Source organism: Oxyura jamaicensis, chromosome 11, assembly GCF_011077185.1.
Source record: "Oxyura jamaicensis isolate SHBP4307 breed ruddy duck chromosome 11, BPBGC_Ojam_1.0, whole genome shotgun sequence".
Lineage (NCBI taxonomy): Eukaryota > Metazoa > Chordata > Aves > Anseriformes > Anatidae > Oxyura > Oxyura jamaicensis.
In genome coordinates this window covers 12,201,491-12,216,168 of record NC_048903.1, presented here as the reverse complement: position 1 = coordinate 12,216,168, position 14,678 = coordinate 12,201,491, and the positions used below count along the sequence as shown (strand labels likewise).

The 14,678-nt window shown below is 36.5% G+C and overlaps 1 long non-coding RNA gene across 1 annotated transcript in view; it reads right to left on the bottom strand.

Moving 5' to 3' along the window:
• LOC118172823 overlaps positions 1–14,678 on the bottom strand; it is a 78,739-nt gene that overhangs the window by 39,595 nt on the left and 24,466 nt on the right. Inside the window, exons 5-7 of the long non-coding RNA XR_004753871.1 lie at positions 12,169–12,235; positions 7,494–7,620; positions 7,024–7,154 (exon numbers count right to left, since the gene is read on the bottom strand). This is a non-coding gene — a long non-coding RNA (uncharacterized LOC118172823). The remainder of the gene's footprint in view (positions 1–7,023; positions 7,155–7,493; positions 7,621–12,168; positions 12,236–14,678) is intronic.

Sequence of the window (14,678 nt, the reverse complement as noted above, 5' to 3'; positions counted from 1 at the left end):
ACAAACTGGGACTTGTTAAACAACCAGGGTAACACTTCCATTTTATCTCAAACTAATAAGCGTTTCACTCTCCTTATTTAGCTATGTTTTCTGACAAGAGTATAATTTGAAGCTGCAATCTGAGCTATAATTTGATACATCAACTGTAAATTTTCTTGTTTTTCCCTAAGTCAGGCTGTTAATACTATTTACAGTAATGTCATTGTCTGGCATTGATATGCAGTAATATAACACCATGTCACGTAGTTTGACACATTTTAAATTAAAACTGAGCAGATAGTCCTTTCCCATACCAAGTTCCACTATCGTTAATCAGCCGCATATTGTTCCTGAAATTTAATTGTTTTTAAAACTGTGATGTTAATTCAGAGACTTATAGGTGGAGATTGCCAGCTGGCAAGCACTAGATGAGAAATGACATTGACCTTCAAGCATGTGTATCTGCTTCAGCCCTCTGGGAGATCACCTTTTTCAGAGGCAAAACTAAAAACCCCACTCTTTACTGGGAATGGCTACAATAATGACACTAATACGGCTTCACCTGCTCTGCAGAAGTGAGGAAGAGTTCACAATTATATAGGCCCACCATGAAGAACCCTGTTAACCTTCCACCTGCCCAAGTCAGCCTTCCCAGCATCCCCACATGAAATACACCAGAGCTGCTACCATACATAGATGCACTTCCTTGGTATGGTCTAGCTGATGAGGGATGGGGTACTGCTGGGTTCATTTCTATGAGCTACATTTCTCAACTGTAGATTCTTCTGGGAGAACTGGAAGGATCTCTGTGTCCTCATTAATGTATCTTGGGCTGCTTCTAACCTTTTTCTGGAAGATACAAGAAGCCTATGCAAGGAAGTCTCTTCTGCACAATCACAGTGATGAGAAATAACAGCTTATATCCAGCAAAGCCAAGAATTATGGCAGCTGGTCTGGTTCAGGCACCATTACAAAAAGATAAATATACTCTTCACATTTCAATATGATCCTGATACTAGGTTACAAAATAAGACTTCCATGTTTGTTGCCTAAAGCTAGACTAAGATGCTTTATGCTACCTTTTGTCTGAACAGACTGTGGTATTGCTTCTTGGTAAATCTGTCACTTTCTGACTGCAGGACCTTAATAAATAGAAATAGACAATTGCTGACCAAGATGACAAGATTAACATTGCTAATCTCTTATGTATTGGCAGAAGTTTTGGAATTAGAAGAGGAACCTCATCTCAAATCAACTGCTGATCATTACGATTTTCAAAAACTGAAAGTTCTAGGGTACAAACCTACCAAGAAGACATGAGAACCAATATTTCATACTTAATTTGAGGTCCAGAGATAGAGACAAAATATTTATTACTATTTGATCTAGCTTTCTGATAAGGACTAGACTTGACTAGCATCCAAGCATAAAATAGATATCATCCTCAGATCAAGTTAGAACTACTATACAATTATAAATTTAATAAAAATCTATTAAGACCTAAAATTATGCACTGCTACAGTCAAACAGGAAAGACCCTCACTTAAAGAAACAGGGTCAATTCATTTATTCAAGTTGGAAATGTGCCTACCACTGCAGTATTAAGTGGGAAATAATTTGTACTCAGGCAATAGCTTCTAGAATTTACCAGTATTCTGTAGCAAGCAAATAATTTTCAGGTTTCCATTCAGTCCCATTTGTTATATAGTCTTAAGAAAAATATTAATCTTTGGTTAAAATATTTGTTATTATATCACATATCATGTCGGAAGTTTAACATTCTTGAACCAGAGAGAAGAAATTAGAAACATCTTGAGGAGAGCATTCTTGTTATCAATCATGTCATCTTGAACATGTTTATAAGCTTGCTGCTGGCGCCAGGAATGGATGTTTTATTCAAAAGAATGTATTTAAAGAAAATGACAGCACTTTTCAATTCAACTTTTCTAAAACAAGAAATCCTTCAAGTCTTCCAAGCCATGTGGATTTCAACATTCCAGTGATTAAGACTATTTTCAATTATACATGCTTTTTCCATTATTTTTTCATAGCTTTAGGGTAGATTTTCAACACTCTAAATGAAGAATTAAGACACGCAAATCACTCATGACTATTAATGGAAATTGCACAGACGGTGGAAGAACTGGTACAGAACAAGAAAAACCAACATGAACCATCAAAAACTCGAGCAAAACCTGTCATGAACTTTGCAGAATGGATAGATCTTTCCTGTTGTTTCTCATCTTGCCAAACTGCATGCTTCCAACTTCTAGTTAAGGAAGAGAAAATATCCAACAGCCATAAGAAGATTGGAGATGGTGAGATGACCAGAGTTTCATGTACCCAGGATTTTCAGAAAGCTCTCTTCTGGACTAGATAAACACAAAGATGGATGACCTGTGTAGTTTACATACAATGGAGCTTCTGGGTAAACAGTGGTGGGCCCTCCACTTGTAAGAAGGGACAGATAATGCTGCTTCCATGTTTATCACTGTTGCCATTTGAAAAAAAGTATGATTAAACTACAATGGAATATACAACACACTTATCTATTGTAAATTGTATGTGTTGTAATTTGAAATTCACTTCATTACACTCCTCTGTTGCCTCAGCAATCTCCTTGTCTCCAGGAAGTAATCTAATTTCATCAATATAACTTCAGAAACAATATAACTAAAACATTCATTAAACCAAACAGATTTCAGTCTTACATTTGTTGATTTTAAGGCTGAGGAGAAAGAGGCCACTGTCCTTTTTTTTTTTTCTTTCCTCCCCAAATGACAGCTGTAGATTCCAAGAGTAGAAACACTTGCGAAGAAGGGTTACGCAAAATGGTCGAAGTAAGCCCAAAACTCACTGTTGTACTTTTTCCCCCCAGCTCATTTGTTTTTAAGTACAACCAATAATGTTTGATTCTGTTGCACCAGTAGTTTTCTCATAGCATTATAAATGGACTTTGAGGAACGCTAACTATGTTCTCGTGGTTTGCAAACATGGAATTCAGGGTCATCTCTCATGCATTGAGCATCTAATGCATTGTGAATCCCTTCCTCTTAACATAAATGCTTGTTTGTAATACGCACTTTCAACAATAACACGCTATTTTCAAATAATTTTGGTTTTGCCCTCAAGCATGTGTGTACAGTTTGAAAAGTTACAAGCTGTTTTTTGTGACCCAAATGATTCTACTTTTGTATATATTCAGCTAACAAAATATAAAGTACAATTATTTGGTTTAAGCTGAAGAAATGTATCGTTAAATACTACACAAACATCATTCTTCATTATACTGTCAGAATTTCCTTGAAATGAATCACAGTACGATTTGAACCATCCAGCAGAATAATATTAAAGCAATAAACTATGTGAAAGTATATGTTACGGTACACTTGATAGATAAGTTGGACAACCTGAAAAGTTATTGCCATGTTCTCCATTTAGTATCACAATAACTAACTGCAACTCGTAACATTAGCTATTCTGCTGTTTTCTCGTTTTTATGGCTCACTGGAAAAATAAAGCTGTCTGCTGTCATTTCAGATGTTTCTGCGTGGTTGTTACATAAATGAAGACTAAAATATGTATCTTTTATATATACATAATACCATCATTTTTACAACCCAGAGACTTTTTAAATTAAATGACGATTCTTGCTCAAGAGCTAGTTTCTGAATCAAAGCTGGAACAGCAAAATGGTGAACAAATGGAAAGTCTGCAGCTAGAAGTTATGACTCATACTTTCTTTAAAAATGGATGCATATGTTTCAGGATTTACTTCTCTAAAGTTTTCTATTCTCTGGAATTTCCTTAATTTTTGTACTGCTTCTTATTGGCATGTTTTATTCATCTTCAACCACAAAATACAGTATTGGAAAACCATACGAGAGCTGTGTACTGTGCAACACACCTGGACAAAAAAGTATTTCAAAAATACTTCCACTTGCATCTTAAAACACATTACTTTGCTTGCACGTTGGGATTCCCACTTTCTATTGGGAAAAAGTGAGCGACCCCTTTCTCTGCCAAGGTATCCAGCTTCTTAGCCACTCTTCCATGGGAAACACAGACCTGGAAAGATCAGGGGAGCAAGCAGCTGGAACACTGATTGTTTCAGGGATGACTTGGGGAAATGCAGAACAGTTTCTGACTTCACAAAATTAAATTTATCTTACAGCTATAAAAAGTGAATTTAAGACAGGTGTCAAAGACAAGAGCACTGCTCACTAGGAATGAGATTTAGTTAACTTGGGTCATATGAGAAAAAAAAAACAAAAACAAAAACAAAAAAACACTTCAAAGCAGTCTGTTTTCATACAAGGTGTTTCTAAAAAGCTGACCAGTGTTTACTTGGCACTGTTTCTTGGCTTAGAAAGATATTTACATGAATCACAAATAATTTATGGCTGTAAGTACAGGGAACTCACTAATGTAAGTGTTCACCTACCTTGCTAGAACTGTAAATGTTTACAAAAACTGGAAAGAAGACATCTGCTAAGCCTAACACATTGGTAGTTCAGTGGAACAGTTTAAGAATTTATACTTACTGGAATTTTTAGTTGATGTTCTTAGTATGTTCTTTACTGGGTTGATTTGTGTTCTTATTTGAGAATTAGGAATATATATATATATTATGACATAAGCTCTACTGTCTAAGAAAAAGTCTTGATAACCACTAAAAAGGAATCTACATAATATCTTAGCACACACATCTGCTCTTTCCCTTGACACCTCTTGGAATAAGGCTGGCAAAGGAGGTAACTGAAGCAGTCTCATGTCTTTGTAACTCTTCTGGAGCATAAGCTACAGTTACACCACAAGTGAACTCTCATTGCATCATATAGTCTCAAAATGAACAGTAATCTCTATTTTTACTTAGGAGAAAACAGACTGTGTATCTCATCTGTTCAGTTATATTTTATTCCCAGCTGCTTTTTATGTTCTTGTTTCAGACAAAAAGATATTGGAATCTTTCAAGTGCCTCAGAGAGCCCATTTTGTCAACTCTTCTGAAAAGGCGGCTTTCAAAACCTGTGCACTAAAGGGCTAACCTGCATTATGGAGGACACACAACAGCTCTTAGGTCTGGGCACTAGCTCCATATTGACATCTTTAAATACGTATATACATACATACATGCGTATATATATATAAACCATAGTTCATGCCTACAAATCTCTGAGCATATGACAACATGCAAATTACAAAACACACAGGAGCAGAGCTGGGCCAGTAAGCGTATACTGGCTTGAACATATAAGCTGACCTGAAACAAGATGAGCCAACAGTAACTTAGAAGTATACCTAAAGCAAGTTGTCAGCTCACAGAAGACAGCCAGTAATGATCTGTTTTGGCATGGGTTTATAAAAGCAGTCTGTTATGACAGAGGTCTTTGAAAAAGTGCAGATTGCCACCTTCTCAGAATTTTCCTTTACTATGACAAAAACGTCACTACAGGCTATTTTCAATGTCATAATTCCACAATATGCACCATCTAAAGGCTCCTCCTACTATTTATTCTGGATTTTAAGATTAAATCTACAAAAACTGATTAAAAAAAAACACCACCACCACCACCGAACATTCAGATGCCAGAAAACCAGCTACATTTTGTAGATCAGCCCCCATTCAGGATTAAAGCAAACAAGTTTTGAGCTCCTAGCTGATACTTTTAATTAGATTTTAGAAATCTTTATTTGGATGCCTAAGAAGGAGCTAAAAATCATGCAGTTCCAGTTACCCAAATATCCAGCTTAAGGCCCCCTTTATACGTGTCTGTTTAAATACGATATATGACTCAAAATTGAGCTCCTTCAGAAGAGCTGAAAAAACTCTTCCCAATTTCTGCCCTCTCTACCATAAAATAATGCTCTACCACACCACTGGACTCAATAGTAATTGAGTAATTACTCAATAGTAATTGAGAATTATCTACCTTTTCTTTATACGAACACATCCATAGTAAACACTTCCCAGCTAGAAGAGATACGTTTATACACTGTGGCACAGTATCATGATGCACCTAAACAATACTGTGAAACATTTACCTTGAAAGTAGTTTTACAGATCAGGTTTAAAAAGAAAGCGTTCTTGTTCTTATTTTGTCTAAGTATTTTTGTCTTCAGTTACCCTTACTCAGAGGCTACAATAAATATACTACTTCTAGTATGCAAAGTTATATCTAGGAACCCCCAACCAAAGCTGAACAGCACTTCTGAGGGGAAAGGGATAGTATAAAATAAAAGGATTCAAACTATTCAAGGTTTCCTTGGTAGTACTGTCTTTAATATGGATGAATTTTTGTATAGTTAGTGTTACATGTGGAAAACAATTATTACTTACGAACACTAACAGAGCCAGGATGCACAGAAGCTGGTTAATTGTCAGCCTAGCAGTCAGGAACCAAATCAAGCTTAGGAACATTGAGTACCAGAAGAATAAAACAGAAAACAAATTGTGTTTTTGTATTACAAAAGCTCTCTTATTAAAAAAAAAAAAAAAAAAAGTTTATACCTAAATGAAATAAAGATTCCTAGCATCTCCCATGTGCAAAAACACCTACTTGCTTATCTGCAATATCACTTTCATTCAGTTCTGGAGTACCATAACAGGTGAGGTCCCAGTAGCCACACAGGCATGTTATGATAATTGGCAACTATTAACCTTATGCTAATAAACGATCTTATGAAGTAAGGTATAATTATTCATGTTGCACAAGTTCATAATGATAGCTTACAAGTATTTCAGATTTTTTAAAAAATTTAAAAAATCATATTTTGAGGAACACCAGGAAGGAACGGGATCATGTAACATCTAAGCAAAAAGAATTCCAAGGTTGTTTTAAAATCAGAATGTTGTCATTTTTGTTAGTTTAGAATCTCTGGATAAGCCACACAGAACTTTTTTTAATACCTTAACAAGGAGGCACCATTCTATGTAAGTATGTAACAAGCACGTTCAGACAAAATAAGGCGGTTATTTTAAAAATAAACCAGCTATCAATCAGGTGCAAGCAGCTAACTTCACTTTCTGTGTTCATTTACTTACAGGTCTTCATGTCTTTATTTAATATTAACCATACAGCTGCTGACTTCCAAATAAGTTCAAGCTGACCATGCCAGGTGAAAGTATTTTCAGGTCTGCTTACTTTGGCTTGGCTGTTACATTCAAGCACACACCTAGCTGGAGGTAAGTAATTTGTTTAACATGATTCAAGCTTTATCAAACATCTCAGATTCTTCTTTATTTCCTATAGGTCTTTTCTCAAATAAATATTTACGGTTTTCTGAATAGCTGAATATCAGTGCTTATAAATATGTGGTCCCATTGCTCATACATTTTTGTACATTTTGGTTATTACTTTTGTTGTCAATTATTTAAGGTGAGTTGCTTGGGTTTTACTGTGCATTTAGTAAATGCTTAATGTTTCACAGATGAGTGATACACGTACCCTAAAATCAACAAAATCAACTAAGACTTGACTATAAATAACACACAGAGTATGCAAGATATACCACCTTTTCTGCAGCGAGTCCAGCTCTTGCTGTCCCTCTGCTTCCTCACACCACGCAGCCTGTACATAGCTGTTATGACTTCCAGGAGCATCCAAGATCCATTGGCCACACTGAGCTCTGCCAAGATAACCTAGGGCATGAACATAATAAAGTATTTCCTGTATTATGCAGCCAAATCCTACAGGTTGCATAAAAAAGATGTAACTTTCTTTTGATTTGAAAAGGACAAACAACTTTTCCAAATTCCAAGCAGTCTTAGCTGCAGCACACATACAAATAGGACTTGCAGTGAAGGTACATGTTTCATGCGCTGAGTCTCTGGTAAAGCAGATTAGCACTGTGTGAAGGGCCTCCAAAATGCTTAGGACAGGTGCACAATCAACTGAGCACATACCTCTAGTAAAATACTGTCACAAGAGTTTAGGCAAGTTGTTGTTACTGCAAGTTAGAGTCATCATGGGACTCATCTAATGACTGCTGAAGTCAATAGAAACACAGGCCAAGGGCAAGGGACATTGGCTTCATTAAGACTCCCAGTCAATCTTAAAAGATACTCCAAAGATTCTTCTGCAGTCTTTTATAGCCTTTGTTCAAATACGTATTTAGTCAATAAATTAGGCTGTCAAGTTGCAATCCTTTAGAACAATCAGTTCTTTTTCAAATGAATGATACAGCAATTTCTTAAAGGCAATTCATACTTGCTTTTATCTCTTGCTACAAGAAGACAAGCCATCAATAAAATTAGCTAATTGGAATAAAGGAAGTTGGACATCATTTTTCAGTACTTCACTCTCTAAAGAAAACACCCTGAAAAAAAATGGTATCCCATATCTTCCTTTTCCTTCCCATTGTTATTTTCCTTTATTGCCTTTAAATTAAATTTAAAAGGACAAACTTAACGATTATAATTAATAATCTGGAAAAATGATACAGCCAAACAGATTTGCAAATGATCACATGCCCAGTGCAAAATGTGGTATAGTCTAAACTGTACTGCATCAGATAGGATTACCTAGATATTATGCAATAAATCCCTGAGGATCTAGAAAATTGTTGAAATTCTGCTTGCAGTAGCCATAAAGTATTTGAAATCCTGTCATGAAACAAACAAAAACACATACAAAAAAGGAACACCTACAACTAATTTCTTGTTATTCTTGGTTATTCAAAAAAAAAAAAAAGGCAACACAATATTAAGAACCATAATTAACCTTAAATAAAGCATTTTACTTCTGAACTATTCATAATCTTAGAGACTATCACTGCAAGGTATAGTCTGCATTTCAACAAGTAAAGAAGGAAGTTGGCTGATGAGTTTTAATAAACACTGCGTTGAAAATGGGGTAAATCCTTCCCACGAAGACAAACTGAAAGCAAGCTAACTGGAAATATTGTGATATAAGCCTTGAAATCCAAAAGTGAGCCCAAGTAATATAGAAAACCTTATTGGAATAAGGAATATTAATCCCCGGACCATCTATAGGCTCAGTAAGGACCTGATTTACATCTTTGTTAAAACTGTTGTTTTCTATAGAACATTACAGGATTAGCTTCAGATGAAATTTCTCCTGGTGAGATCTATCATGGCATTGTACGAGCATAGACAACACTTTCAAATATTCCAAAAAAAAAAAAAAATGCCCACTTGTAAATTCTCTCTTTTATGTTTCTCACAAAAGTGTGCCTCCTTTCAGGGCAGCCTAGCTGAATTCCAACTTACACATGTATTTATTGAAAGAAGTACAGGAATAACAACTGTTCTTTTGTCTCTGTGAGAAAAGGCTGCCTAGAGCCAATTATTGTTTATCATTCCAGATACACATTTTATGATCACTGTGTTAAACCAAAAACATGTTTAAGAGTAAGGAGTCAATTTAATATCTTAAAGTCCAAACCACATAGGAAAGGATCCCGTACTTGTATTTTATGTTGCTCAGTCTAATTGTTAGGTTTTATTAATTTTGCATGCTAAGCTGGAAACATTAGGCACAGGTTTCTCCTTGGGAGAGCAGCAAAGCTAAAAACAGCACAAGCACCAGAGGGAACTGTGTTTATAATTGCTCTGTTTCTTAGTTGGACTTTGTCAGTTCAACTTGGGTGGCAGAATGACATGGAGAGAAAAAGCTCACTTTGATTTGGAAAAGGTTGTTTGCAGGTGTCAAAACAAAGTCTACCAGGAAACCAAGGGAAAAATTAAATGCTGTGAGCCATTATTGCAGGTGTGCTCTAGTGAAAATTATTGTCCTTTTGTTTTTGCTTCTCTAACTATGCTGTGCAGTTGAGGCCAAACGTTGGAAGAAATTTAAAATACTGTAAGCCTATAGTGAAACCCAAATTTAAATTTCTTGATCCAAAATAGGTTAGAAATTATTCATCATTCTCACTAAAGGCAGGAATACAATGCAGGCCAATAACGAATGAGCACTGAGGACTAAACATGCAAGAAGAGGCATTTCTGACACTGCATGGTTCTAACTTACAGCATTTAATGAACAGTCACCTTAGAGGCTGTCTGCAAGCAGTTAGTGTGCATTGGCAATACATCTCCCCACGCAGAAGAAAACACTTCTGCCATGCTCGGAGGGGCACATCAGCGGCTGCACCTGCTGAAGCCATACCCCAGCGAGCAGACACCAGGCTCGTGCTGGCTCCCTGGCCCCAGCACTGCTCAGCCAGGCTCTCAAACGGCCCCAGGGAAGACCCCTGGCTTACTGGAGGTGGTCTCCATGCTGCCCTGCTCAAATCTGGGCGTAGGTTTGAGACAGAGTGACTCCTGCTCTGGTTTCATCTAGAGGCCATATTGGAACATGGAAAAAAAAAAAAAAGACATCTGTGCATTTTTTTCAGGACGTTGGCTGGATAAGTAATTGTTCCTACCATCCCACAGCTAGGCTCTGGATTAGGATAGGGACTGCCTTTTCCTGGTTCTTATACATATGTGTTTGGGAAGAAAAAAGGTCTGCTAGAACTGGGATTTGGAGACCTTCATGCAATCAGATTGATATGGATTCAAAATGATTATATGATTAATGAATGATGAAAGTGCTCCTTTGGTTCCTTCAGAGCCTGACTTCTTGTTAAATATCATCTAGTAGATCTACTTTGGGGTTACTGAGAATACAAGTGACAGTGTAGAAGGTTCATAAAATATATAAGGTAATACCATTGGTAGCTAGACACTGTGTTACCAGTTTGGGAACAAATAAAACCCCTCTAACAACCACCAAACTTTTCCTGAAGAAGAGCATCAGCAGAAATGAAAGAGAGAGAAACAAAGAGGATGAAGGGGCAAGTTGAGAGCATTCTTGGTATGAATTAACATGGATGTCCAAGTTCCTGCAACAGTGCTATACTGCAAATAGGGTTGAATGCTAAATGGGACTCGCTCAACAACAGAGATTTATTAGTCCCTGTGCTGCACTGTGTGCTGTTGGAAGCTATTAATTTTCTAGGAAAATCTGGGAGCATCCATGTCTTTTATGAGAGAAGTGTCCAAGTCCTTTGCAATGTCTAGGCTCTAAGAAGTGCTTTTGGAAAGTGGAAAAGACGAGGAACTCTGCAAAACAAGCTAAGCTGACCAAGAGAAGACACTTCTCACAAGGCCAATTCAAAGAAATTGAGGGTGTAGGGTATATCCAGTCTATTTATTCTACACTGATAAAGAGTGTAAAGAAAGGGCAGGTAGGAGTTGAATGTGCCAATGGTGAAAACGTTTCCAGTTTAAAAAGTATGTGCCTGTAACGCAAAGTCAGTAAGGGCATGTGGATGTTCTCAAAGACAGAGGTCCTTGTTTCCTCTAGAGTGATATACTTTATTTCTACACATTTATTAAAAGTGGTCCAAATGTCATAAGAAAAAATGTTAATTTCACTTTGTTTCTCTGGCTGAAGGTTGCCATACTTACAGTACGCTTTGCCTCAGTAAAGTTCAGGTATCACATGAATGATTTTATGCTGAACTGGCTTCCATAACACCTTGCCGTGGATTATAATTAAAAAATACACACAGGCTTCTGTTCCTGAAATATAAAAGATATACTGAACACACTGAGCAATCATTCCCCCCCAAAAAAGATTACATACAAATATACTTCAATAAAATGAAGCATGAGACTTGAATCCACAGGTTCAGAGTTGAATTAAGTTTTAAGTTAGGGTTGTCTTTCTGTGTTTGCTTAGCTCAAGATATTTAATTCAGCGCAACACACATTGACTCTCCAGAGGTATTCATAACAGTAAATTACTTTAGTTGTCTATAATGCTGTAACTGGACGAGTTGATATATCACAGGCATCCCTAAACGCCCTTCCCTAAAGTACACAAAAACTGGAAATCTGCTGTCAGCTTCCTTATCTGCACCAAAGCCATTGAACTAGCCCAATTCCATTAGGTCTAAACTGATAGCTTTAATTCAAAGTACAGTTTTATAACCCTATTTATAGTAAGAATAAAAGAAAATGGTCAGAAAAATAGAAAATTCATTTCTACAACCTACTCTTTCCTTAAACTAGAAAGAAAATTGGAACAATCAAGGCATATAAAAGAGTTTCATATCTTTTCTGAAGAAAAAAACACATCAGTGATGAGCAGCCAGAATTCTAAACCAAGACAAAACCCTACAACTGTATTTGAAAGACACAACAAAATTTGTAGACATACTAGTTAAAAGTTTTACTTACCTTTGATGTAACAGGGCAAAAATCAAGGTAATCCCCATCAGAGCCAGGGCCATTTTCTTCATTAAACCTGCATACCCGTAATTACATTATTTCTTTATATTATCAGGGAGTTTTACATCATATTTTCTACATATCCAGATATCGTTAGGACAGGTGATAAGGTTTACCGCTTTCCAAGCAGAGTTACCATTTACCTGTTGGTGAGCTGATGTGATTTCTAGTTGCAATGAACCCTACTTATTAATAGTGTAGCTGGGCACTCAGATGGGTACCACCTCAATGCTGTGTTATGGCAGCCACTAGGAGCACCACAGCTTACTTTTCATGTTCCATCTTTCAACATTTTTACTGATATATTGGAAATCAGTATCAATAACCTCAGAAAACAAAGTATTTTTTGGATTACACTGATACTTTACTATTCCATTATTAAAACTTTTTACCTTGCACCTGTATTAGAAACATGATGCATTCTGCCCCTATACTGAGACAACTCGAGACACCTCTCACTTAGAAAGGATTTTTTGCTATGTTAATAGCTTTTTGTCATGCAGCACACCAAAGAAAATGATCTACAACAATCGAACCACAGTTAGGACAGGTGGACAACCTGTGGCATATTAAAAACTGTCGTTGAAATGGCTTTAAAATTTATAGCTTAATTATAAAAACACAATTTAAAGCTCATAACAGGGAAGCAGAGGCAGGCACTTTGAAGTTCCTTTCAGTTCAGCAAAATTTACTTCAATTAAGACTGCAGAAATAAGCTATAAGGAAAGTGCAGCAATACTTTGAGATCTACTTTATGTCCACCATTTTTACTCGTGGCAACTGTCATGAAATTCTAACCGCTCTCTACAGCCATTCAGGCAGCTGGGTCACCACTGCCTGGACATAATGGTAGAAGGACAGCATTCACCAGGGTTCATTGGTACTCCAGTCACACAACAGAGCTGTGGCTATGCCATGATCCAGCTTTGTATTAGAAACAGAATAAAAAGCCTTAACCCTTACACTTCAGGTTCTTTTATACCAAATTCTCCACTAAACACTACAAAAAATATCATCGTTTGTGCAGTATTCATGCAAATGCACAGCATAAAAATGAAAGCAAGCCAGCATCATGTCCCAAGAGCTAGTTCCCGCTGGAGCCGATAGTGTTACCAGAAAACACTTCTGAAAATAGCCATGACAGTACATTCCTGTCTTTCCATAACACTCAGGCAACTTAAAGCACTGCATAAAACAGTAGATTTCAAACACCCTCACAGCTAGAAAATATTGGAAGTGAAATATCAATGACATTTCTAAAAAGCAGTTGAGTGCCTTGGTTTATGGAGTAGAACCTGGTCATTAGTTGGAGAATCCTCTCATTACTAAGCATGGGACCTTATGAAGATTTATATGCAACATTGATTTGTTCCTGGGGCATCACAGTTGCTACCAACAGTGGCATTTCAGGACACTAGTATCTGGATGACAGCCCTTACAATGCTACTGAAATGGGCTTTTTTTTGCTCAGCAGTAAGTACATATTCAAGGAGAGATGTGGAGTGTGGGAATTAACACAGGTAAGCTTTTAGTCCGGGGCTATACAGAGGATAGCACATTGCTTGTGGGAAGAGAAAAGGGGAAAACAGCTACTTACTATATTATCTGGTTGTTACTTTTTAAAGTTTTTATTTGGTTGCAATTTCAGAAATATAATTAACAGTCCCCAGGCAAAACTGAAGAGGTGGAATACTAATGGAAATTTTAATCTTCAGCATAAAAATCAAAGCATTTGAATACCCTATATACACATATATCCATTATTTAACATTTGAGACCAATTCAAAATGTAGTATTTTCTTACCACCTAGGTCTCTATTTCTTTCAGCAATTCCATTTCTATGCCCACTTTCCCCTTTGAGAGACATTATATTGGTAAGTGTCATGTTTGTAGAGGTAAGAATAGTAATCTTAAACCTCTGGGATTGATTTGTGATGAGTATGGGGCAGGTGGGATATTTCTATCTTAGATTTATTTATTTAGGTTATGGTCCTTACAAGAAAAGTAAAAACATTCTGGAATCCTCATACGAAAGTTCATGCTGCCTCAAGAGAGCTACTTTACCTGCCCTCTTTCTTCTCTCTTTTTTTTTTTTTTCCTAAGGAGTGCTCCAAGATTATTACAACACTGCAATGTTTTCCAGTTACATTTTACCTTGTCTAGTACAAATATTCTGGGGAAAAAAAGAAGCAAAACAATTTCAAGTATTCTGTGATTTGATGATTTGGTGAATGAATCAGTGATTCACAGATACAGATTATTTTGTGGTATTTTCCCTTGTTAAACTCCAGTCATACCCCTTATTTTTGGAGGATATATAGCATCATATAACATATAGTGCATGAGAAGGGAGCTCTCCTCTAAATTCCACAGCCCACGATGTGATTTGGGTCTAAGCTATATACATGTAAATATATATACATACATTTTTATATATACTTCATATATTAGCCAGACA